A 27,091-nucleotide genomic window follows, 5' to 3' on the forward strand; every position below is an offset into this window, starting at 1 on the left:
AATATCCATACACTTACAAGGAAGACCAGTTTATATGACTATTCAAATTTATGCACCAACCACCAATGCCAAAGACAAAGAAATTGAAGATTTTAAACAACTTCTGCAGCCTGAGATTGATCAAACGTGCAATCAAGATGCATTGATAATTACTGGTCATTAGAATGTTAAAGTTGGAAACAAAGAAGGAAAAGTAGTTGAAAAATACAGCATTGCTGATAGAAATGATGCCAGAAATCTCATGAAAGAAGTTTGCAAGACCAGTGACTCATCCACTGCAAATATTTTTTTTCAACAACATAAACGGCAGCTATACACGTGGACTTTACCAGTTGGAATACACAGGAATCAAACTGACTACATCTGTGGAAAGAGAAGATGGGAAAACTCATATCATCAGTCAGAACAAGGCCAGGGATCGATTGTGAAACAGACTGTCAATTGCTCATATGGGAGTTCAAGTTGAAACGGAAGAAAAGTAGAATAAGTCAAAAAGGGCCAAAGTATGACCTTGAGTATATCTCACCTGTATTTAGAGACCACCTCAAGAATACATTTTATGTGGTAAACACTAATGACTGAAGACCAGGTGAGTTGTGGAATGACATCAAGGACATCACACATGAAGAAAGCAAGAGGTCCTTTAAAAGACAGGAAAGAAAGAAAAGACCATAATGGATGTCGGAAGAGACTCTGAACGTTGCTCTTGAATGTCGAGTAGCTAAAGGGAAAGGAAGAAATGACGAAGTAATAGAGCTGAACAGAAGATTTCAAAGGGTGGCTTGAGAAGAAAAAGTATTATAATGACATGTGTAAAGATCTGGAGATGGATAACCAAAACGGAAGAACACACTCAGCATTTCTCAAGCTGAAAGAACTGAAGAAAAAATTCAACCCTTGAGTTGCAATACTGAAGGATTCTACGGGTATAATATTAAATGATGCAGGAAGCATCAAAAGAAGATGAAAGTAATACCCACAGTCACTATGCCAAAAAGAATTGGTCGACCTTCAACCATTTCAGGAAGTAGCATATGATCAGAAACCGATGGTACTGAAGGAAGAAGTCCATGCTGCACTGAAGGAATTGGTGAGAAAAAAAAGCCTCCGAGAATTGACGGAATACCAACTGAGATGTTTCACCAAATGGATGCAGCACTGGAATCACTCACTTGTCTAATCCCAAGAAATTTGGAATACAGCTACCTGGCCTCCGAACTGGAAAGGATCCATATTTACGCCGATTCCTAAGAAAGGTGATCCAACCAAATGTGGAAATTATCAAACAACATCATTAATATCACATGCAAGTAATATTCTGCTAAAAATCATGCAAAAGCAGCTGCAGCAGTACATTGACAGGGAACTGCCAGAAATTTAAGCAGGATTCAGAAGAGGACATGGAAGGAGGGATATCACAGCTGATGTCATATTGATTCTGGCCAAAAGCAGGGAATACCAGAAAGATGTTTAAACCTGTGTTTTATTGACTATGCAAAGGCATTTGACTGCTTGGGTCATAACAAATTATGGATAACATTGCGAAGAGTGGGAATTCCAGAACACTTAATTGTGCTGATGAGGAACCTGATCAAGAGGTAGACGTTCAAACAGAAAAAGGTGATACTGCGTGGTTTAAAGTCAGGAAAGGTGTGTGTCAGGGTTGTATTCTTTTACAATACTTATTTAATCTGCAAATAATCTGAGAAGCTGGACTTTACCAAGAACACGACATCAGGATTGGAGGAAGACTCACTAACAACCTGCATTTTGCAGATGACACAACCCTGCTTGCTAAAAGATAAGAGGGCTTGAAGCACTTACTGATGAAGATCAAAGACCGCGGCCTTCAGTAGAGATTGCACCTCAACATAAAGAAAACAAAAATCCTCACAACTGGACCAATGAGCAACATCATGATCAATGGAGAAAAGACTGAAGTTGTCAAGGATTTCATTTTATTTGGATCCACAATCGACACCCATGGAAAGAGCAGTTAAGAAATCAAAAGATGCACTGCCATCAGGCAAATCGGCCCAAAAGACCTCTAAAGTGTTGAAAAGCAAAGACATCACCTTGAAAACTAAGATGCAACTGATCCAAGCCACAGTGTTTTCAGTGGCCTCGTATGTGTGGGAAAGCTGGCTGATGAATAAGGAAGACCGTAGAAGAATTGATGCCTTTTAATTGTGTTGGTGAAGAATTCTGAATATACCATGAACTGCCAAAAGAACGAAAAAATCTATCCTGAAAGAAGTATAACCAGAATGTACCCTAGCCTAGAAGCAAAGATGGCTAGACTACATCCTACATACTTTGGACCTGTTTTCAGGAGGAATTAGTTCACGGAGAAGGATATCATGTACTATTTCTTTGGACTATCTAAGACCTGAAGAACAAAATCTCATGGTCCAAATTAACGTTTTTACTTACTAATTTTCAAATGTAGCCCTGGTGGAACAGTGGTTAAGAGCTTGGCTGAAACTAAAAGGTTTCAACCAGCCTCTCCTTAGAAGCCCTGCTATGCAGTTCTATTCTGTCCAATAGGGTCACTGTTAGTTAAAATTTAATCCACAGCAATGAGTTATTTAATTTTCAAATATAAATTTTTTGTGTTTATGTCTAAATTCTAAAGTAAATTTTATTTTATAAACTTCCGGTTTTATAAATTTATTTTCTATTATTCAAATTTATTGTTATGGCAGAATCAAATTTAAAAAGTGACATTAATTTTCAATCCAGGCAAAATGAAACGGCAATAACTAAGTGCCGTACAAAAATGGAAGCCTGCAGAAGATAAAAAGAAAATGATCTGTGAATCCCTAAAGACTATTCCAAAATTCGTTTTTAGGATGTAATAAATCAGCAGAGACTTCTTGCATTAAAGGTACGTGCTTAATGGGTGGGAATCATCCTACTAGTACCACTAGTGCTGAAATTAACGATGGCAATACTAATATAACAGAATTTGTTCCAAATTCTGCAACTATTTCTTGCTGTAGTAAAAAAAAAAGAAATTAGTAATGATCTAGAAAGTGAAACTAAGAATATTAAATTGTCACATCTGCAGAGCGCATAAATAACAGAAGTGCAGATCCTGCCTTGTGGAATAATTTTCTTCCAATGAAGTAAATTACTGGATCAAAAGAGGCCCAAGTGATTGTCAACATCACAGTTGTCCACTTGTAAATTTGTGTTGAAAATTCCTGGACGGTAAACAAAGTTCTGTAGCCAGAATTTTTTCTAGAGTGCAAAGTTAATGATGAAAATTATAAGAGGGAGTGGCTACTGCAATCTCCATCAGTCAGCTCCCTGTATTGTTTTGTTTGCAAACCTACTAACCAAACAAACAAACCCGTCATCCTCATTTAATTCTCGAATTGTTACAGATGAATTTAGCAATTGGTGCAAATTGAATAGGATCGGTAAACATGAAAATAGTTCAATTCACAAAGATTATGTTATCATATTTAAACCAAACACATTGTTCTGGCTTAATTTATGAACTAGAATCACAAATTAATGAACATCAGTATTGAAAAGCCATTTTGTAATGTGTCTTTGTTGTCCTAACAATCACTGAATGTGGACTATCTTCGTGAAAAAGAAATGAAGTCTTTGGGTCCCCACGAAATGGAAAATTTTAAAGTTGGCTTCAACTTGTTGCTCATTTGATCTATTTTTAGCAAGTCACATCTCAAAATATGGTAACACAGGAAAGGGCAATCCATCCTATAATTCTAAAATAATGTGTAAAAAATTTATAATCTTGATAAGTGATGAAGTTCAATCAACTACTGTCAGTGAAATAAGTATAGCTCGATATTTCATTTTGTCTGTGGATTCCACTTCTGAGCCTTCTCATACAGGCCAGCTAAGTATTGTTTAAAGATCCGTATCTCCAACAGATAGAAAACCTGTGTGGTGATTTATCACATTTGCTAGCTTAAAAAATCATACTGGTAAAGACATTGCAAAGCAAGTGTTTCACTAATTATGTGAAGTTTGCAAAATTGATTTTTCTAAGTGCAGAGACCAATCCTATGACAATGCTGCCATTACGTCACTGCATTATAAAGGCATACAACAGAAAATTCTGGAATGAAATTAATATGCCATTTTCATACCAAGGTGCTGCACATTCACTTAATTTTGTAGGATGTATCACAATAGATTTTTTTTGTCCAAAAGCAATTGATATTTTTTCTAATATTCAGTTACTTTACAAATTTTTTGCCACCTCTACTCACTGCTGAGCTGTTCTTAAAACACATTCAGGCAATGATTGAGCATTAAAATGTCTAATACACATTGGGAAGCACATGCTATAGCAACAAGTACAATTCTAGGTGCCACACAGAATATTGCTGAAGACCAGATACAGAAAGGAAACACCAAAACAGAAGCTAAAATCATCGCTGCCTTAGTCGTCTAGTGCTGCCACAACAGATACCATAAGTGGATGGCTTTAACAAAGAGAAATTTATTTTCTCACAGTCTAGTAGGTTACAAGTCCAAATTCAGGACGTCAGCTCCAGGGGAAGGCTTTCTCTCTCTGTTGATTCTGGAAGAAGGTCCTTGTGCTCCATCTTCCCATGGTCAAGGAGCTTCTCAGGCGCAGGGACCCCGGGTCCAAAGGACATGCTCTGCTCTTGGTAGTATGAGGTCCCCAACTCTCTTTCCTTTCATCTCCTGAGAGATAAAAGGTGGTACAGGCCACACCCTAGGGAAACTCCCTATATCTCGGATCAGGGAGGTGTTAAAATCCCACCCTAATCCTCTCAACATAAAATTACCATCACAAAATGGAGGACAACCTCACATGGCCTATCCAAGTTGATACACACATTTTGGGGGGACATAATTCAATCCATGACATTATACCCTTTGGCCCCCCCCAAATCACATTCTTGAAAATGGAAAACATATTCATCCCATCACAAACCAAAACCAAATCCACTGCCGTCCAGTTGATTCTGACTCATAGCGACCCTATAGGACAGAGTAGAACTTCCCCATAGAGCTTCCAAGGAGCGCCTGGCAGATTCGTACTGCCGACCTTTCAGTTAGCAGCCATAGCACTTAACCACTACGCCACCAGGGTTTCCTCATCCCATCATAGCATAGAAAAAGTCTTAAATCAAGTCCAAGTCCAAAATTCAAAAATCCCTCTTCATCTGTGAAATCTAGGACACAAGTTATCTGCTTCCAAAGGTACAATGGCATAAAAGGCACAGGCTAGACATTTGCATTACAAACTGAAGAAACTTGAGGGAAAGAAGGCGTAACATGCACCAAGCGAGTCAGGAGAGCACATCGCATTAGCCCTCAAAGACATTGCAAACCAAGTGTTTCACTAATTAGGCGAAGCTTGCAAAATTGATTTTTCTAAGTGCAGAGACCAATCCTATGACAATGCTGTGAAATGTCACTGCATTATAAAGGCATGCAACAGAAAATTCTGGAATGTAATGAATACGCCATTTTCATACCAAGGTGCTGCATATTCACTTAATTTTGTAGGATGTATCACAATGGATTTTTGTCAAAAAAATGATTTTTTCTTCTATTCAGATATTTTACAAATTTTTTGCCATCTGTATTCACCGATGACCTCTTCATAGGAAATGATCAGCATTAAAATGTCTTTCTAATACCCACTGGGAAGCACACGCTATAGCAACGAGTGCAATCCTGGAATCACACACTCAGATTCTAGGTGCCACAGAGAATATTGCTGAAGACCAGTCACAAAAAGGAGATCCCAGAACAGAAGCTTAAAACGTCGCCAACAAAATGGAAACACAGCCCATATATTTATGTTTGTTATGTATAATAATATATTGCATCATTTTCATTTGACGAGTCAATTCTCCAAGATTCAGAAGTAAATTTATAGACATGCATGGATCTCTACCAGCTATTAACAAGATATTTACATAAGAGAATATTTTGAAAACACAATAAAACAAATACTGCCAAATACTGATTATCAAGCAGTTTATTGTTGCAGAAGCATTAAAAGAAACAAGTAAATGACAGAAATGCTCCAGAAGTATTGAGGGCCAGGGATCAATTTCACACAACCATCCTCACTGACACACCTGAATCTTGCATGAAATGAAGGGTGAAGATGTATGAAGTTCCTTCTGATATTTTTTTCCTTCTTAATGTGAATATAACTGATGAAGAATTCCTGAAGGTACCCAATAAACCAGCACAGGCTTATCCTGACGAGAAAACCCTGGTGGCACAGTGGGTAAGTGCTACGAATGCTAACCAAGAGGACGGCAGTTCAAATCCACCAGGCGCTCCTTGGAAACTCTATCGGGCAGTTCTACTCTGTCCTATAGGGGCGGGATGAGTCAGAATCGACTCGACGGCAGTGGGTTTGGTTTTCATCCTGATGACTTAAGATAAACCTTTATGGAGAAGTGCTACAATTTCATTCTTACATTAGAATTAAGTTTAGAGATTCAAGACAAATTTTACTCATGTAGGCGAGTAAACCAAAAAACCAAACCTATTGCTGGTGAATTGATTTCAGCACATAGCAACGCTATAGGACAGAGTAGAATTGCCCCCATAGGGTTTCCATGGAGCAGCTAATGTATTCAAACTGCCAAGCTTTTGGTTAGCAGCTGAGTTCTTAACCACTGCACCACCAGTGCTCCAAATATACTCTGGCCCAGTAGTTCAAATGCAACAGCCGCTCCTTGAAAACCCTATGAGGCAGTTCTACTCTGACCTATAGGGTCATTATGCATCAGAATCGACTCCAACCCAACGGGTTTGTTCTGCCTACTGCCTCATCCCTATTTCATTTTCTCAGAGATAAGTTTCTGTGATAGTGTCAGATTCAGGAATGTGATTAAAAATGTCTCTTGTAGGGGTGGGGACAAGATGGCAGAATAGTCAGATGCTTTGTGTAGCCCCTCTTATAACAAAGACCCAGAGAAGTAAATCGATTATATATGACAATCTAGGAGCCCTGAACATCAAAGGTGAAGTTACAGAATTGGACTTAGTGGCAGGGGGAGGGGGATATGGTTCGGAAGCAGTGAGACGTTGAGAGATCTGACCCGGCAGAAACCAGCACTCTGCAGGCTGGATTGAATAGCATGTGCGGTGACACAAGCAGTGACGCTCGGGACATGTTTTTCACATCAGAAGAGACCGAGTGGTAGAAAGTCTACACAAGCCCCCAGAACCAGTGAAAAGCAGTGCTAAGTTGGCAAAAGATAAGTACATGCATTTAAAATGCCACACAAATCAAAAATCATCCCCTTTGGGAAGAACATCTCTCCCATTTACCTGCTTCCTCCCTCTCTGTTTTTAGTCTTAGACCAGCTTTGGCTATTTCTGGGTCCCCTGGGCCAGAAGTAGGAACTATCACATGCCCTGGAGCAGGAACAAACAACAAAAAATAATCTGCCAGCTTCCCTAAGCCAGGAACTCAGGGAAGGCACAGACATAAGGGGTCCAAAGACTCTGAGTGCCTTTCACCCTTGCATAGACCTGTGTGGGCCCATGTCAACAGCGTAGGCCCTCATTAGCACACTACAACAGGGTATATACCTGAAGCCTGTTTTCAACTGTATCAGCTATAAAGTGGAGTGGCAGGTTCGGGATATTTGACAATGTTCTGCCAATTAAACAGGGTCCTCACCTACCCACATCAGTGACCTGAGGGTTGGTGGCTCCACCCACGTCACCTAGCCACCCAATTCAGGAGTCCAAGAATAAGTGGTGAATCCCAGTCCTTACAACCAACAGCATTGGGTGCCCATGGTCTGGCTGCAAAACCCACACACCTATGTGCTCTAGGGAACAGGGACATGCTTTCCTCCCAGACACTCAGGGGCAGTCATTCCCCCCACAGTAGCCAGACACCTGTACCTACACCAATCAACCCTGTCTATGCAGGACTGTAGGTGAGAGCCTACACCACACACTTGGTGACCGACTACGTGGACAACTGAGCTGTATCCATACAAGAAAAGTAAAAGGGCTCCTAGGCTCACATACCTAGTAACAGCTCTGATCACCTGGTGACAGGATGTAAGAGCTTCAAAGGTGCCAATAATCAAACTAGCTCAACCAAGCAGCCTATTTGGGCATATTAAAATAAAACAAGAAACTAGGACACAATACAACAACAACAACAAAACCAAACCCAGTGCCATCAAATAGGTTCCGACTCAGTATGCAAACATAAAATAAATGAATATAATAACTTATTGATGGCTCAGAGACAAGTGTAAACATCAAATAACATAAAGAGGCAGACCATGATGGATTCAGGAAGCTCCCAAAACAACAAATCAAGAAAACTTCCAAATGAAAAAAAATTCCAGGAATTACTGGAGGTAGAATTTAAAAGATTAATAGACCGAGCCCTTCAAGAGATCCAGGAGGAGATCAGGCAAAACGAAGAATAAGCCAAGGAACACACAGATAAAACAATAGAGGAACTTAAGAAAGTTACACAAGAGTATAATGACAAATGTAACAGGCTGCAAGAATCCATAGAAAGACAGCAAGCAAATCCAAAAGAGTAACAATAAAATTTCAGAATTAGACAACCCAATAGAAAATGAGAGGAGCAGAATTGAGGCACTGGAAGTCAGAATTAGTGAGACTGAAGATAAAGCTCTTGATGCCAACTTATTTGAGGAAAAATCAGATAAAGTAATTTTTTTAAATTGAAGAAACTCTAAGAATTATGTGGGACTCTATCAAGAGTGATTGGAACACTAGAATCGGGGCAGGGGGTGGAGGGATAGCAGAAAACACAGTGAGAATTGTTGAAGACTTCTTGGCTAAAAACTTCGCTGATCTTGTGAAAGATAAGAAGATATCTATCCAAGATGCTTACTGAACCCCACACAAGGTAGATGCCAAGATAAAGTCACCAGGACATATAATAATCTTGCTTGCCAAAACCAAATATAAAAAGAGAATTTTAAGAGTAGCTAGGGATAAACAAAAAGTCACCTATAAAGAAGGGTCAGTAAGACTAAGCTCTGACTACTCAGCAGAAACCATGCAGGCAAGAAGGACATATACAAAGCCCTGAAGGAAAAAAAAAAAAAATTGCCTGCCAAGAACTATATATCCAGCAAAACTGTCTCTCAAATGTGACAGTGAAATTAGGACATTTCCAGATAAGCAGAAGTTTAGGGAATTTTTAAAAACCTAACCAATATGACAAGAAATAATAAAGGGAGTTCTCCAGTTAGAAAATCAATAACATCAGCTAACAACCCTAGACTAGAACACGGGACAGAACAACCAGATATCAACCCACGTAGGGACTTCACAAATAAATCAAAGCTAAAACACTGAAAATGTAGAAACAGACACATCGATCTGTAAAAGATGAAAACATTAAGAGAAAAAAGAGGGACTAAATAATGTAGTCATAGATCTTTCATATGGAGAGGAAGTCAAGACGATATAAAGAAATAAAAGATTGGTTTAAATTTAGAAAAACAGGTAAATGTTAAGGTAACCCAAAGGAAACTAACAATCCTACACATTAAAACAAGGAAAACATAAATTTTCGGCAAATACAAAAGCAACAACAAGGAAAAAGATGAAAGACTAAAAAGAAAAACGATTCAGCACAGAAAAAATTAATTAGCAGTAAATACAAAGGCAACAAAAATGAAGAGGATGAAAAGAAAATGCACAAAGAACAACGACTCAACAGAGAAAATTAAGTGGAATAAGGAAAATGTCAACAAGACATTCACAAAAAAGACGAAAATGACAGCACTAAACTCATAACTATGAATAATTATGATAAATGTAAATGGTTTAATTGCACCAATAAGGAGACAGAGAGTAGCAGAATGGATTAAAAAACATGATCTGTCTGTATGCAGACTGCAAGAGACACACCATAGACTCAAAGACATAAACAAACTAAATCTCAAAGAATGGAAATATATATATATATATATCAAGCAGACAACAATAAAAAATAAGAGTGGCAATATTAATCTCTGATAAAACAGGCTTTAAAGTAAAATCCACCACAAAGGAAAAGGAAATACACTATATAATGATTAAAGGGTCAATATACCAGGAAGACAAAATCATAATAAATACTTACATACCCAATGACAGGGCTCCAAAATACATAAAACAAACTCAAACAGCATTGAAAAGAGAAATAGCTCCACAATAATAGTCGAAGACTTCAACATACCACTTCTGATGACAGACAGGATATCCATAAAGAAGCTCAATAAAGACACGGAAGACCTAAATACCACAATCAGCCAACTTGATCTCATAGACTTAAACATAACACTTCACCCAACGGTAGTCAAGTAAACTTTCTTTTCTAACGCTCATGGAGCATTCTTGAGAATAGACCACGTATTAGGCCACAAAGCAAGCATTAACAGAATCCAAGACATCAGAATATTACACAGCATGTTTCCTGACCATACAGCCATAAAAGTCAAAATGCTGTCGTTATCATACATTTTAATTTCTTACATATTTTAAACCCAATAAAGTCTATTCTTATTATGTTATGCAGTCAGTAATCCTCTATTTTTACCCATTTCATTAACTTTCATTCCTTCTTGCATCTTAAGCCTTTCACCCTATTTTCTTTCTGCTTGAAGAATACCTTTGGAATTTTCTTTAATGTGGGCATGCTGATGTTAACTTATCTAGGTTTTGTTTGTCTGAAAACAAAAGTTCTTTGTTCGTTCATGAAGGATGTTTTTCCTCAGCATAGAGTTCTGGGTTGCCATGGATTTTCTCTCTGTAATTTAAATATACCATCTTATTGTCTTACAGTTTTCACTATTTCTGTACAGAAGTCATCGGTCAGTTTCTTTGTTTGTCCTTTAAAGATAATCTTTTAGTAGTGTTCAATTATTTGCTTTTTGTGGGGTTTTTTGTCTTTAGCTTCAGCAGTCCTACTATGAATTTCTTTGTATTTACCCTACATGGGTCTTATAAGGAAACCCTGGTGGCGTAGGGATTAAGCGTTACGGCTGCTAAGCAAAAAAAAGGTCAGCAGTTCGAATCCACCAGGCGCTCCTTGGAAACTCTACGGGGCAGTTCTACTCTGTCCTATAGGGTCGCTTTGAGTCAGAATCAACTTGACAGCAGTGGCTTTGTTCTTTTTTTTTTTTTTTTTTTGGTTTGGGTTTTGTAAGTCTTCTAGAATCCGTGACTTGATATCTTTAATCATTTGAGGAAAATTCTCAGCCATGATCTCAGTTTTTCTGCCTCATTCTTTTTCTTCCTTCTTAAAGTATTTTATGCTAGATATTCTCATTGTATTCTCTGTATCTTATTCCTTTTTATATTATATATATTTTTCCTTTTGTCTATGCCTGTATTTTCTTCCAACATGTCTTCCAGTTCACTAAATCTCTCTTCAGCATTTGTAATCTGCTGTTATATACATACATTAAGATTTTAACTTCAGCTATAGTTTTCAGTTGACTTTCTAAGTTGATCTTTTTCGTAGTTTCTAGTTTTTTGCCAAATTTCTAAGTCTTGCCTTTATTTCTTTGAACATAATAGAGTTATTTCACTGTCTTTGTCTGATAGTTCAAATATCTAGTTTTTCTGTGGATCTCATTCTGTTATTTGTTGTTTCTACAGGTTTCACTCTTTTCTTTCTTTTTTAAAAAAATTGTTGATTATATTAGAGAGGCGAGGCCAAGATGGCAGAGTAGGGAGATGCTGCCAGTGATCCCTCTTACAAAAAAGACCCGAAAAAACAAGTGAAGCGATTATATTTATGACAAGCTAGGAGCCCTGAACATCAAAGGCAAAGTTAGAAAATGGACTCAACGGCAGGGGGAGGGAGAGACTATTTGGAAGTGGAGAGGAGTTACTGGACCTGAATAGCCAGGAACCCTCAGGCACCATTCCCTGGAGCGACTGCAGTGGGGCTGGCAGTAGTGTTCCAGAGGCGCTTCGCTCAGGGAAAGACAGCAAGTTGCACAGACTACTCACACCTCCAGAACAAGAGAAGAACGGCACTCTCAGCAAAAGCTAATTACTTTTGTTTATTTTACCACGCCCCCAACCCCCAAGCTGGTTTCAGTGGCTGTCAACTTCCCTGGGCCTGAGATAGGCCCCGGTACCACTCTGAGCCATTCTTCCGTCCTTGAAGAAGGTATAAGTTCACAACTGAGGGAAAGATAATCTGCTAGCTCAATTAAGCTGAGGAGCTCAGGACACAAGCAGCTCTTGTTCAGGCACAAACGGTCCATGGGCTTTGAATACCTTTCACCCCAGCATGGACCTGTGTGGGCCCATTTCAGGAGAATAGGCCTTTGTTGCCAGACTGCAACTGTTTCAGCTGGACGGTGGAAAGATGGGTGTTTGATGTTTGACACTGCTTTGCCTATTAAACAGGGTCTTCACCTACCCACATCAGGGGCCTAAGGACTGGTGGCTCCACCCACAATACCTAGCCACCTGTGACAGGGCTCCAAGGATAAGTAGTACCTCCCAGAACTTACAACCAAAAGCATTGGGTACCCATCGCCCTTCTGCAGAACCCACCCGTGTGCTCTACAGAACAGGGATGTGCTTTCCTCACAGACACTCAGAGGACAGCTGTCAGACCCCTGTCTTGATCAGAGTCTGACCCCCTACTGCAGCCAGATACTTCCGCCTACACCACTAACCCCTGCCCCTCTAAGACTGTAGGGCAGAGCCTGTACCACACACTTTATGACCAACTACCTGGGCACCTGAGTTGAATGCATACAAGAAAAATAAATGAACTCCTAGGCTCATATGCCTGGTAACAGTGCTAGCCATCTGGTGATAGTACATTAGAGCTTCAAAGGTGAAAATAATCAACCTAACACACTCAAGCAGCTTATCTGGGTATACCAAAACTAAACAAAGGAAGAAGCTAGGATACAAAAAGCAAGCATAAAATAAACTAATACAATAACTTATAGATGGCTCAGAGACAACAGTCAATATCAAATCACATAAAGAGGCAGATGCGGGGACAGGACCAAGATGGCTGACTAGGTAGAAGCTTCCGCTTATCCCTCTTGAAACAAAGACTTGAAAAAACAAGTGAATTAATTACATAAAGGACAATCTACAAACCCTGACCATCAAACACAGAACTAAGGAGTTGACCTGAGTGACAGGGGGGTGAACAGCCACACTGCAGCAACGACCACTTCCGGAGCCAGTGTCCCACAGCACAGCCTTGAGCCCTACCGGTTTCCTGGTGTCAGAGTGGTGGGACTGATTGTGGCTTACTGAGACAGGGAAGCACGGATGTAGGCCTAACCTCAGGACCAACCTCAGAGGGGACCCAGGCAGCACACGCAGGCTCCACACAGACGCGGCTGGCAGGGAAATGAAAAACCACGGGGAAGCAGCAACTGGTTTTGGAGCCTGGAGTGCAGCGCCCCAGAAAGGAAACCTTGGTGCTGGGTGTTGGACTAAGTGTGGAGGAGCTGATTGTGGCTTCCTGAGATGGTGTGAGCATGGACGCAACCCTAACCCTCTGGGACAGTCTCAGCAGGGATACAGCCAGCACACGCAAGCTACACAATGCTCTGGAACCTCAGAAAAAACAGTCCTCACCAAACAACATAAGTAACTTTGTATATTTTGCCAGGCTACTCTCTTCTATATATCTGATTCCACCCCTCATTGCCCCAGCCAGCTTCATTAAGACTGGAATTCCCTGTGCCAGAGAGTGAAGTGCACTGCTCGATTTTTTTTTCTTCTTTCTTTTCTAACCCATTCTCCTGGCCTGAGAAAAGTACCATTTAACAATCAAAGAAAAAATCCTTCCCTGACTTCCCTAAACTGCAATTAACAATACAGAATCAGCTCCATCCAGGCATTAAGAGACCCATCGTCTTTGGCTTTCACCCTACAGGTAACTAGGTGGCTATTATAATGCAAAGGCAATTCTGATAGAGATCTCACCATAATTGTTTTAGCTCAGCAGTGGAAAGGCAAGTTTTGGAGGTCAGATACCTCTGTACCTATTAAACAGAGCCCTCACTGGTCCACACAAGCGAAAAGAAGGCTGAAACTCCACCCACACCACCTAGCCACCTGCTAGAGGGGTCTGAGAATAGTGACATCTACCCAAGTATTGGGTGCCTAAGATACAGCTGCAGAGCTCACCCACCAGAGCACTCTAGAGAATAGAGCCACACCTACCTCACTGACACTTGAAGGAAGGCTGTCAGCATCCTGCCCTCCTCGAAATGTGACCCCCTGCCACTAATAGAAACTGGCACATACAACCATCACCACTACTCCTCTAAGATAATAGGTGAGAGCCTACACCACACACTAGGTGACCAGCTATCAGGACACCTGAGCTGATTCTATTCAAGAATAGTGAATGGGCTCATACACTTATATACCTGGTAACAGCTCAGGCAAGCTGGTAATAGGACGTAAGTGATTCAAAAGCTACAGCAATCACGATACCACAATCTAGTAGCCCATGTGGGTGTATTGTAACAAAACAAAACAACAAGACTCAGTGAGCAAATACAAAAGAAAATATTACAAAATCTTATAGATGGCTCAGAGACAGCAGTCGACATCAAATCACATGAAGAAGCAGACCATGATTGCTTCTACAAACCCCCAAATCAAAGAATCAAAATCATTCCCGGATGTAGATACATTCCTAGAATTGCCAAATGTAGAATAAAAAAAAAATTGTATACAGAATGCTTCAAGACATCAGGAATGACCTCACAAATGAAATAAGGCAATCTACAAAAAAACCAAGGTATACACGGATAAAGCAGTTGAAGAAATCCAAAAGATCATTCAAGAACATAGTGAAAAAATTAATAAGCTGTAAGAATCCATAGAGAGATAGCATTCAGAAATCCAAAAGATTAACAATAAAGTCACAGAATCAGACAACTCAATAGGAAGTCAGAGGAGCAGACTCGAGGAACTGGAATGCAGAGTGGGGGAGCTGGAAGATAAGACAATTGACACAAATATAGTTGAAGAAAAATCAGATAATAGAATTTAAAACTACGAAGAAACCCTAAGAATCATGGGGGACTCTATCAAGAATAATTTGCGTGTGACTGGAGTTCCAGACAGGGAGGGGTAACAGAAAATACAGAGAGAATAGTGGAAGATCTGATGGCAGAAAAATTCCCTGGCATCGTGAAAGATGAAAAGGTATCTACCCAAGATGCTCCTCGAACCTCATACAAGATAGATCCCAAAAGAAAATCACCAAGACATATCATCAAACCTGCCAAAACCAAAGATAAAGAGAAAATTTTAAAAGCACCCAAGGATAAACGAAAAGTTACCTACAAAGGAGAATCAATAAGTTTGCACTACTCGGCAGAAACCATGCAGCCAAGAAGGCAATGGGATGACATATATAGAGCACTCAAAGAGGAAAAACTGTCAGCCAAGAATCATATATCCAGCAAAACTCTAAAACATGAAGGTGAAATTAAGATATTTACAGATAAACGCAAGCTTAGAGAATTTGCAAAAACCAAACCAAAACTGCAAGAATTACTAAAGGAAATTCTTTGGTCAGAAAATCAATAATATCAGATACCAATACAAGGTCACAGAACAAAACATCCTAATATCAACTCAGATAGGGAAATCACAAAAACAAAATAAGATTAATTAAAAAAAAATTACTCAAAACAGGGAATCATTGATGTCATTATGTAAAAGATTACAACAGTCAAAAAAGAGGGACTAAATACAGGAGGCATAGATCTTACATATGCAGAGGAAACCAAGGTGATATGGGGTGAAACAAGTTAGGTTTTTACTTAGTCAAACTGGGGTAAATATTAAGGTAACCACAATGAGGTCTAACAATTCCATACTTCAAAATAAAAACCAAGATAAACATAACGACTCAGCAAAATAAATTCAACTACTATAAAAGGGAGGAACACACATTCTACAAAGAAAACTCAACACAAAAAAGTAAATGGAAAAATGAAATTGTCAAAAACAGGCAACAAAATGACAGCACTAAACTCATACTTACCTATACTTACACTTAATGTAAATGGACTAAATTCACCAATAAAGAGACAGAAAGTTGCAGACTGGATAAAAAAACACGATCAGTCTGTATGCTGCATAAAAGAGACACACCTTAGACTTAGAGACACAAATAAACTAAAACTGAAAGGACGGATAAAAATATATCAAGCAAACAACAATCAAAAAAGAGCAGGAGAGGCAATATTAATTTCCAACAAAACAGACTTTAAAGTTAAATCCACCACAAAGGATAAAGAAGGACACTACGTAATGATTAAAGGGACAATTTACCAGGAAGATACAACCATATTAAATATTTATGCACCCAATGATAGAGCCGCAACATTCATAAAACAAACGTTAACAGAATTAAAAAGTGAGATAGACACCTCCACAATTATGGTAGGAGACTTCAACACAACACTCTCGGTGAAGGGTAGGAAATGCAGTAAGAAGCTCAATAGAGACACAGAAGATCTAATTGTTACAATTAAACAACTTCACTTCATAGACTTATACAGAACACTCCACCCAACAGCTGCAAAGTATAATTTTTTTTTTAGTGCACATGAAACATTCTCTAGAATAGATCACATATTAGGTCATAAAACAAGCCTTTGCAGAATGCAAAACACTGAAATATTACAAAACATCTTCTCTGAACAAAAGACCGTAAAAGTAAAAATCAATAACAGAAAAACCAGGGAAAAGAAATCAAATGCCTGGAAACTGCACAATACCCTGCTCAAAAAAGACTGGGTTATGGAAGACCTTAAGGAGGGAATAAAGAAATTCACAGAATTCAACGAGACTGAAAACGCTTCCTATGAAAACCTTTGGGACACGGTGAAAGCAGTGCTCAGAGGTCAATTTATATCAATAAAGGCACACATATTAAAGAAGAGCCAAAATGAAAGAACCGTTCCTACAACTTGAACAAAGAGAAAGAGAGCAACAAAAGAAACTGTCAGGCACCAGAAGAAAGCAAAAAATAAAAAGTACAGCAAAATTAAATGAATTAGAGAACAGAAAAACAATTGAAAGAGTTAACAAGGCCAAAAACTGCTTCTTTGAAAAAAATTAACAAAATTGATAAAACACTGGCCAGACTGACTAAAGAAATACAGGAAAACAAACCAATAACCCGAATAAGAAATGGGATGGGCCATATCACAACACATGCAACTGAAATTAAAACAATCATATCAAATTACTACAAAAAATTGTACTCTAACAAATTTGAAAACCTAGAAAAAATGGATGAATTCCTAGAAACACACTGCCTACCTAAACTAACACACACTGAAGTAGAACAACTAAATAGACCGATAACAAAAAAAGAGATTGAAAATGTAATCAAAACACTCCCAACAAAAAAAAGCCCTGGACCTGATGGCTTCACTGCAAAGTTCTACCAAACTTTCAGGGAAGACTTACCACTACTACCGAAGGTATTTCAAAGCATGGAAAAGGACGGAATACTACCTAACTCCTTCTCTGAAGCCAGCATAACCCTGATACCAAAACCAGCTAAAGACAACACAAAAAAAGAAAATTACAGACCTATATCCCTCATGAACATAGATGCAAAAATCCTCAACAAAATTCTAGCCAATAGAATTCAACAACGTATCAAAAAAATAATCCACCATTATCAAGTGGGATTTATACCAGGTATGCAAGGTTGGTTCAATATTAGAAAAACAATTAATGTAATCCACCACATAAAAAAAGACAAGAACCAAATAATTTTATCAATTGATACAGAAAAGGCATTTGACAAAGTCCAACACCCACTCATGATAAAAACTCTCACCAAAATAGGAATAGAAGGAAAATTCCTCAACATAATAAAGGGTATTAGTACAAAGCCAATACCCAACATCATCCTAAATGGAGAGAGCCTGAAAGCATTTCCCTTGAGAAGGGGAAACAGACCAGAATCCCCTTTATCACCGCTCTTATTCAACCTTGTGCTAGAGGTCCTAGCCAGAGCAACTGGGCTAGACAAAGAAATAAAGGGCATCCAGATTGGTAAGGAAAAAGTAAAATTATTTCTATTTTCCAACGACATTATCTTATACACAGAAAATCCTAAGGAATCCTCAAGAAAATTATTAAAATAGAAGGGTTCAGCAGAGTTTCAGGTTACAGTATAAACGTACAAAATCAGTTGATTCCTCTATATCAACAAAAAGAACATTGAAGAGGAAATCATCAAATGAATACCATTCAGAGCAGCCCCCAAGAAGATAAAATACTTAGGAATAAACCTCACCAAAAACTAAAACCGCTATACCAAGAAAACTACAAGGTACTACTGCAAAAAAACAAAAGGAACCTACGTAATTGGAAAAACATACCTTGCTCATGGATAGGAAGACAACATTGTAAAATTGTCCATTCTACTAAAAGCCATCTATAGATACAATGCACTTCCGATCCAAATTCCAATGACATTTTTTAAAAAGATGGAGAAACAAATCACCAACTTCATATGGAAGGGAAAAAAGTCGTGGATAAGTAAAGCATTACTAAAAAAGAACAAAGTGAGAGGACTCACTCTGCCTGATATTAGAACCAATTATACCGCCACAGTAGTCAAAACAGCCTGATACTGGTACAACAACAGACACATAGACCAATGGAACAGAATTGAGAATCTAGATATAAATCCATCCACATATGAGCAGCTGATATTTGACAAAGGCCCCGTGTCAGTTAATTGGGGAGAAGATAGTCTTTTTAACAAAAGGTGCTGGCGTACCTGTATATCCATCTGCAAAAAATGAAACAGGACCCATACCACACACCATGCACAAAAACTAACTCCAAATGGATCAAAGACCTAAACATAAAATCTAAAACGATAAAGATCATGGAAGAAAAAATAGGGACAACATTAGGAGACCTAATACATGGCATAAACAGAATACAAAACATTACTAAAAATGACGAAGAGAAACCAGATAACTGGGAGCTTCTAAAAATCAAACACCTATGCTCATCTAAAGACTTCACCAAAAGAGTAAAAAGACCACCTACAGACTGGGAAAAAGTTTTCAGCTAAGACATCTCCGCCCGGTGCCTGATCTCTAAAACCTACATGACTCTGCTAAAACTCAACCACAAAAAGACAAACAACCCAATTAAAAAATGGGCAAAGGATATGAACAGGCACTTCACTAAAGAAGACATTCAGGCAGCTAACAGATACATGAGGAAATGCTCTTGATCATTAGCCATTAGAGAAATGCAAATCAAAACTACAATGAGATTCCATCTCACTCCAACAAGGCTGGTATTAATCCAAAACACAGAAAATAATAAATGTTGGAGAGGCTGTGGAGAGACTGGAACACTTATACACTGCTGGTGGGAATGTAAAATGGTATACAACCACTTTGGAAATCAATTTGGCGCTTCCTTAAAAAGCTAGAAATAGAACTACCATACAACCCAGCAATCCCACTCCTCGGAATATATCCTAGAGAAATAAGAGCCTTTACACAAATAGATATATGCACATCTATGTTTACTGCAGCACTGTTTACAACAGCAAAAAGATGGAACCAACCAAGGTGCCCATCAATGGATGAATGGATAAATAAATTATGGTATATTCACACAATGGAATACTACACATCGATAAAGAACAGTGACGAATCTGTGAAATACTTCATAACATGGAGAAACCTGGAAGGCATTATGCTGAGTGAAATTAGTTGCAAAAGGTCAAATAGTGTATAAGACCACTATTATAAGATCTTGAGAAATAGTTTAAACTGAGAAGAACATATTCCTTTGTTGTTATGAGAGGGGGGAGGGAGGGGGGGTAGGAGAGGGGTATTTACTAAAGAGATAGACAAGAACTACTATGGGTGAATGGAAGGACAACACTCAACACAGTGGAGGTCAGCACAACTGGACTAAACCAAAGCAGTTTCCTAAATAAACTGAACGCTTCAAGGTCAGCAAAGCAGGGGCACATGTTTGGGAACCATGTTTTCAGGGGACATCTAAGTCAACAGGCATAATAAAATCTACTAAGAAAACATTCTGCATCCCACTTTGAAATGTGGCGTCTCGGGTCTTAAATGCTAACAAGCGGCCATCTCAGATGCATCAATGATTCTCAACCCACCTGGATCAAGGGAGAATGCAGAACACCAAGAACATAAGATAATAACGAGCCCAAGAGACAGAAAGGACTACATGAACTAGAGACTACATCATCCTGAGACCAGAAGAACTAGATAGTGCCGGGCCATAACCAATGACTGCCCTGACAGGGAACATAACAGAGATCCCTTGAGGGAGCAGGAGAACAGTGGGATGCAGACCCCAAATTCTCATAAAAAGACCAGACTTAATGGTCTGACTGAGACTGGAAGGACTCTAGTGATCATGGCCCCCACACCTTCCGTTTACCCACTACGGGAACCATCCCCAAAGCCAGTTCATCAGACATGGATTGGACTAGACAATGGGTTGGAGAGGGATGCTGGTGAGGCGTGAGCTACTTGGTTTGGGTGGACACTTGAGACAATGTTGGTATCTCCTGCCTGGAAGGGAGATGGGTGGATAGAGGGGCTTAGAAACTGGCAAAACGGTCACAAAAAGAAAGAGTGGAAGGAGGGAGTGGGCTCTCCCATTGGGGGGAAAGTAATTGGGAATATGTAAGAAGTTGTGTATAAGTTTTCATGTGAGAGACTGGCTTGATTTGTAAACTTTCACGTAAAACACAACAAAAATTATTGAAATAAAAAAAAAGCTGACCCATGATTGCTTCAACAAGCTCTCAGAAGAAAGACTCAAAGAATCTTCTGGATGAAGGTGCAATCCTGGAATTACCAGATGCAGAATACAAAAGATTAATATACAGAACTCTTAAAGACATCAGGAAGGAAATGAGGCAAAATGCAGAACAAGCCATGGAACACACAGATAAAGCAGCCGAAGAAATTAAAAAGGTTACTCAAGAATATAATTAAAAATTTAATAGGCTGCAAGAAACCATACAGAGACTGCAATCAGAGATTCAGAAGATAAACAATAAAATTACAGAGATAGAAAACTCAACAGAAAGTAAGAAGAGCACAATTGAAGAACTGGAAGGCAGAATAACTGAGATTGAAGATAAAACACTTGGGACCAATATATTTGAAGAGAAACCAGATAAAAGAAATTAAAAAATGAAGAAATCCAAAGAATCATGTGGGACTTTATCAAGAGAAATAACTATGAGTGATTGGAGTACCAGAACAGGGAGGGCTAACAGAAAATACAGAGGGAACTGTTGAAGATTTGTTGGCAGAAAACTTCCCTGATATCATGAAAGATGCTCATCGAATTCCACATACGGTAGATCTCAAAAGAAAGTGACCAAGACATATAACAATCAAACTTGCCAAAATCAAATATAAAGAGAATTTTAAGAGAGGCTAGGGATAAAAGAAGTCACCAACAAAGGAAAGTAAATAATAATAAACTTGGACTACTCAGCAGAAATCATGGAGGCAAGAAGGCAATGGGATGACTTACATAAAATATTGAAGGAAAAAAATTGCCAGCCAGGAATCAAACCATAACCCTGGCCCTCTGGCCCTCTGGCCTTAGCCCTCTAACTCTAGCCCCTAAGCCCTGAGCCCCAAAGCCCCTAAGACCCTAAGCCCTTAGGTCCTAACCACCAAGACCCTGAACTCTAGCCCTAACCCAAACCGTAACCATATACCCTAAACCCTACAATCTAAACACCTACACCCCAAAACACTACACACAAAAACCATACACAATAAACCCTATACTCTAAGCCCAAAACCCTAAACCCAAACTTCAAGCCCCAAAGCCCAAACCCAAAACCTAACCGTAAGCCCTAAACCCTAACACCTAACCCTAAACCCTAACCACCCTAACCCTAACAACCCTAACCCTAACTACTCTAGCCCTAACCCTCGAACCCTAACCCTCTAATGCTAACCTGAAACCCTAACCCAAAACCCTAACCCTCTAACTCTAACCCTCTAACCCTAACCCTCTAACCCCAACCCCCAAACCCAACCCCAAACACTAAACCTCAAATCCCTAGCCCTAAACCTAAGAATGAGCCTAAGCCTAACCCTAACACAACCCTAAACCCTAAACCATAACACTTAAAACCCTAACACGCGAAACCCTAACACCCTTAGCCCTAACACATTTAACCCTAACATCCTAAATGCCAAAACCCTAAACACTAACACCCTTGACCCCAACCACTAACCCCTAAACCCTAACTTAAAGCCTAAGTCATCTAACCCTCTAACCCTAATACCCTAACTCTAAACCCTAAAACCTACACCCTAACCCCAGCCCCCAGCCCTAACCCTCACTCTAAGCCTTAAACCCTAAACCCTAAGGCCTAAACCCTAGGCTCTAAGCCCTAAGCCCTAAACCCTAAGTCCTAAAACCCTAAACTCTAAGCCCTAAGCCCTAAACCTAACCCTCTAACCCTAAACCCTAAAACCTTACCCCAAACCCATCCTAAACCCCTAAACCTGAACCCCTAAACCCTAGCCCTAACCAGTAACCCTAAATCTCTAAACTATACCCCTAACCCTCTAACCCTAACCCTCTAACCCTAACTACAACACCAACCCCAACCTCTGAACCCCCAAACCCTAACCCCCAACCCTAAGCCTCTGAACCCTAAGCCTAAACCCTCTAACCCTAAACCCTAACCTTCACCCCCTCACACCCTCACCTTCTCACTCCCTCACTCTATAATCTTCTCAACCTCTAACCCCCTCACCCTCTAACCCCTCACCCTGACTCCCTCAATCTCTAACCCCCAAACTCTAAACCCCAACCCTCTAACACCCACCCTCTAACCCCAAACCACAAATCCCAAACAAACCCAACCCCAAGCCTAAACCTAAATCCCTAAAACCTAACCCAAACCCTAATGACTAAACCACAAAACCTTAAACCCCCAAAACCCTAAACCCCAAACTGCAACCCCTAACACCTAACCTGTAACTCCAAACTCTAACCTCAAACCCTAAACCTAACACCTAACCCCAACCCAAAAACCCTAACCAAAAAACCCAACCCTAAACTCTAACCCCCAAACCCCAACCCCTAACCCAAACCCTAAGGACTCTAACTCTAACAACCCTAACCCTAACATCCCTAAGCCCAAACCCTAACCCTTTTTGTTAGCAGCCATAGCACTTAACCACTAGCCACCAGGGTTTCCATGAGCAGTCACAGGAATAGACACATGCACACCCGTGTTCACTGCAACATTATTCACAGTAGCAAAAAGATGGGAACAACCTAAGTGCTCATCCACAGAGGAACGGATAAACAAACTACGGTACATACACACAGTGGAACACTACACGACAATAAAGACCAATGATGAATCTCCGAAACATCTAACACCATGGATGAATCTGGAGCGCATCATACTAAGTCAATCACAAAACGACATATACATTAAGTGACCACTATCATGAAAACATTTACGCACAGAAACAATCTTTGATGTTCACCAGGGAGACGAAGAGCGGGTAGAGAAAAGCCAACTAAACAATAACCAAAAAAACCAAACCCACTGCCGTCGAGTTGATTCCAGCTCATAGCGACCCTATAGGACAGATTAGAACTGCCCCATAGAGTTTCCAAGGAGCGCCTGGTGGATTTGAACTGCAGACCTTTGGTTAGCACCGGTGGCTCTTAACCACTACGCCATCAGGGTTTCCAACCAAACGACACATATGTGGTAACTCTGGTGAAGGAAGAGACGGTACACAAGACTGGGAATCAACCTCAGCCTCACTCTAACCCTAACCCTAAACCACTTGTGCCCGAGCCGAGTAACCCGAGCCCTAACCCCAACCCCCAACCACCTAAAACCTATACCCCTAAACCTGACTCCCAAACCTCTAACCCCCAAACCTGGACCCCTAGCACCAAACCCTAACCCCTAACCCTAATCCTCCAACCCTTCTGCATCTCTGGGCCTCTCGACTCTCCGTCTATTTTCTCCCTCCAAATCGTACTAACACTCAGTGGAATTTTGAAGTTTGAGCTGTGCTTTGCTTCTTGTTGTCTCCACCGGTCCCATCAAGGCACTGCATCATTTCTTTGCTCTGCTTCACTATTCAGTTCCAAAACCATGGCTTAGAATCGCCTGTCACTGAACTTCAGCGATTCGGTGCAAGGCCGCGAGAGGGCGTGCGCACCGCCGGTTCTGTTCTGCCCACCAGGCCCTCTGAGTATGGGAACCTCCTGGACCTAAGCCGGGACCGACCTGGGTACCGCTCCAGTGGCGATAGCAGAAGCTTTTCTTCCCGAGGGACCCAACGCCCCAGGGCGCTCTCTCAATACTCCCATTAATGCTGTTATTATCCTAACCCACTCCTTCTGCGAGACCTAGTGGGTCCTCGACCAGGCCCAGCCTTCACGACCCGCACCCCCCTGCCGTGATCACGTACAGGAACCTGCAGGGCCGCGCCCTCCCCGCCCAAGCTCTGCCGCTCCACACCCTGATGCCCTGCAGGCCTCTACTAGGTCCCCGTCCAGAGGAGAGTTGTCGCCCTGCACGGGGTGGGGGGACACGAGTGAACATCCGGAAACCACCCCCCAAGCATGAAGCGGACTGCCCGTATTGAGACCATGTGAGCAGGGCTGCCCCGCCGACTGGAGCCTGCAGGACATCACTCACGTTTGTCAGCTTCTCACTGCCCTCTGGGCTCGGGGTCCCAGAGCAGCCAATCCCCCCGGGGCGGGGGGAGGGGCAGTCCGTCCGCAGGGGCTGGAAGATCGGGTTGGCGCCCATGGCCGGAGCGCTTAAAACCCTTATAAATCCTTATAAACCCTCATAAACGGCCAGCTCCAGACCTTCAAATGTCAGCCCGAGAGACACCTAATCTCCTCCAACCTAAAAAAAAAAAAAAAAAAAAAAACACGCTGCCGTGGAGTCAATTCTGACTCACAGCGACCCTATAGGACAGAGTAGAACTGCCCCACAGAGTTTCCAAGGAGCGCCTGGTGGATTCAAATGGCCAATCTTTTGGCTAGCAGCCTTAGCACTTAACCACTACGCCACCAGGGTAACCCACTGAACCCACTGCCACCAGGGTAGAGGCTCCAAATCCCGCCAGTTTGAGGAACCCTCAAATCCCCTCAGCACCAGAGATCGCGTCCACAGCGACCGGTACACAGCGCCGCACAAATGTTTAAGTTAACAAACGACCTGGTTGCTCAGGACCCCTTCCTGCTACCCCCACCCCCGCCTCCCAGAGGGGGAGCGGGACCCGGCATCCACACTGTTAACAGACACTGAATCGCTGCTGCTTCCACAAGGAGTAGGATCCCCGCGCTGCTCCACAGATTCCCAGGACCCCTTCCTTTCCAGGTGGGGCCGGGGCCGCGCCGACGCCCCAGCCCCGAGAGTAGACCAGCTGGCGCGGGCGCGGGGTGCCTCAGCCTCCCAGGCACAGCGCCCAAAACAATAAGGGGCAGCATGGCCTTGGGTGGGGGATCCCTCTCTCCCCTGTCCCTGGCACCCTACGGAGTCTGGTGGGGGTGGGAGGACGAATGGGGGCGAGTGCCCCGCCCTCAGTCTGGAATCTCACCCCCCCCCGGGCGAACTCTGGGCCTTGGTTTCCCCCCTGGCACAGGGAGCAGGTGGGGGGCGGGGGGGGCAGGCGCCCATCCCCCAGCTTGGCCCGCAAACCCGCCCCTGGCAGAGGAGGGACCTTGGCGCAGCCCTGGACACAGCCTTTCTCCCCAAGCTCTTCAAGCCCCCAGGCCCGAGGGCACTCCGCAGCTGGATCCCGCGGCTGGACCCCCCCCCCGCAAATCCATTGGGATGTAAATTCGCAGACCAGCTGAGTCTCCCGGGCCAGAGGCTCCCTCTCTCCCTCTCGCAGCCCCTAGAGTGGCTGCGTCCGCCCGCCCCCGCGCCGCATCCGCCCCAGGGGATCACTCGGGACGGGGTACGCCGGAGGGGGCGATGCCAGCTGCTAACCCAACGTCCGGACTCCCCAACCTCTGGAGCCCACGGGATGCTGGGACTGGGACCCGCCCTCCTGGCACCTTCCCTCCACACCTTCGAGGGGCCGGGCTTGTTCAGTCTGGGAGCGGGCCCCTCCACCCAGCTGCCGGAGTTTCCTACCTTTCAGAAACCACGGCACAGAAAGCAGCACGAACACCGTCCGCTCTAAGCCGCGCCATCCGGCCCGGGCCCCTCACCACCCGTCCGGGCGCTTCCGTGAGTAACTGGCTGGAGGGCGAGGAACATGGCTGCTGGCCCCGCCCAGCGGCCCGGGTAGGGGGCGGGCGTGGGGGGGTTGGGCCTCCAGAGGGGAGGGCGGGGTCTAGAAGCAAGGACAACGCCAAGGTGTGCGGAGTGAGGAGACGGGAGACGTCAGGAGAGGGCCCTCTCCCGCGCAGAGTTAAGTATTGGAGGTGCAACGGTTAAGTGCTTGGCTAACTGAAAGGTGGGCCGTTGTAACCCACCAGCTCAGAGGTTGAAAAGATCTGGAGATGGGCTCCCATAAAGATTCTAACCAAACAAAATCCAAACCAGTTGCTATTGAATCAATTCCAACTCATAGTGACCCTATAGGGCAGAGCAGAACTGCCCCACAGGGTTTCTAAGACTGTAAGTCTTTACAGAAGCAGACTGCCATGTCTTTCTGCAAAGAACCAACTGGTGGATTCGAACTGTCCACCCTTTGGTTAGCAGCCGAGCTCTTAACCACGGTGCCACCAGGGCTGCGCCATAAAGACTGCAACCTAGGAAACCTTGTGAGGCAGTTCTAAGCTGTCGTACAGGGTTGATATGAGTCAGAATCTCTTGATGGCACACAACCATGATTGTACTAAGAAAAATTCCTCCAAGCAGCTGTCTACATGACCCCTGAAGCACACATGCATGCACGCTATCAAAGCAGTGCGGCCAAAGACAGGAAATTGGAATAGAGACATTATAGAGTGGACAGTGAAAAGTGATTTCTGAGGGGCATGAAGCTCAAGCAGAGGAGGTAGCATACAACTAAAT

General features: G+C 42.0%; 1 long non-coding RNA gene across 1 annotated transcript in view; it reads right to left on the reverse strand.

Moving 5' to 3' along the window:
• Positions 1-26,318, reverse strand: part of LOC135229555 (uncharacterized) — a 45,604-nt gene extending 19,286 nt beyond the window's left edge. The window contains exon 1 of the long non-coding RNA XR_010320243.1: positions 26,204-26,318. This is a non-coding gene — a long non-coding RNA (uncharacterized LOC135229555). The remainder of the gene's footprint in view (positions 1-26,203) is intronic.
• Between the last annotated feature and the right edge of the window lie 773 nt (positions 26,319-27,091).

The sequence above is a fragment of the Loxodonta africana genome, unplaced genomic scaffold (genome assembly GCF_030014295.1).
Source record: "Loxodonta africana isolate mLoxAfr1 unplaced genomic scaffold, mLoxAfr1.hap2 scaffold_379, whole genome shotgun sequence".
Classification (NCBI taxonomy): domain Eukaryota; kingdom Metazoa; phylum Chordata; class Mammalia; order Proboscidea; family Elephantidae; genus Loxodonta; species Loxodonta africana.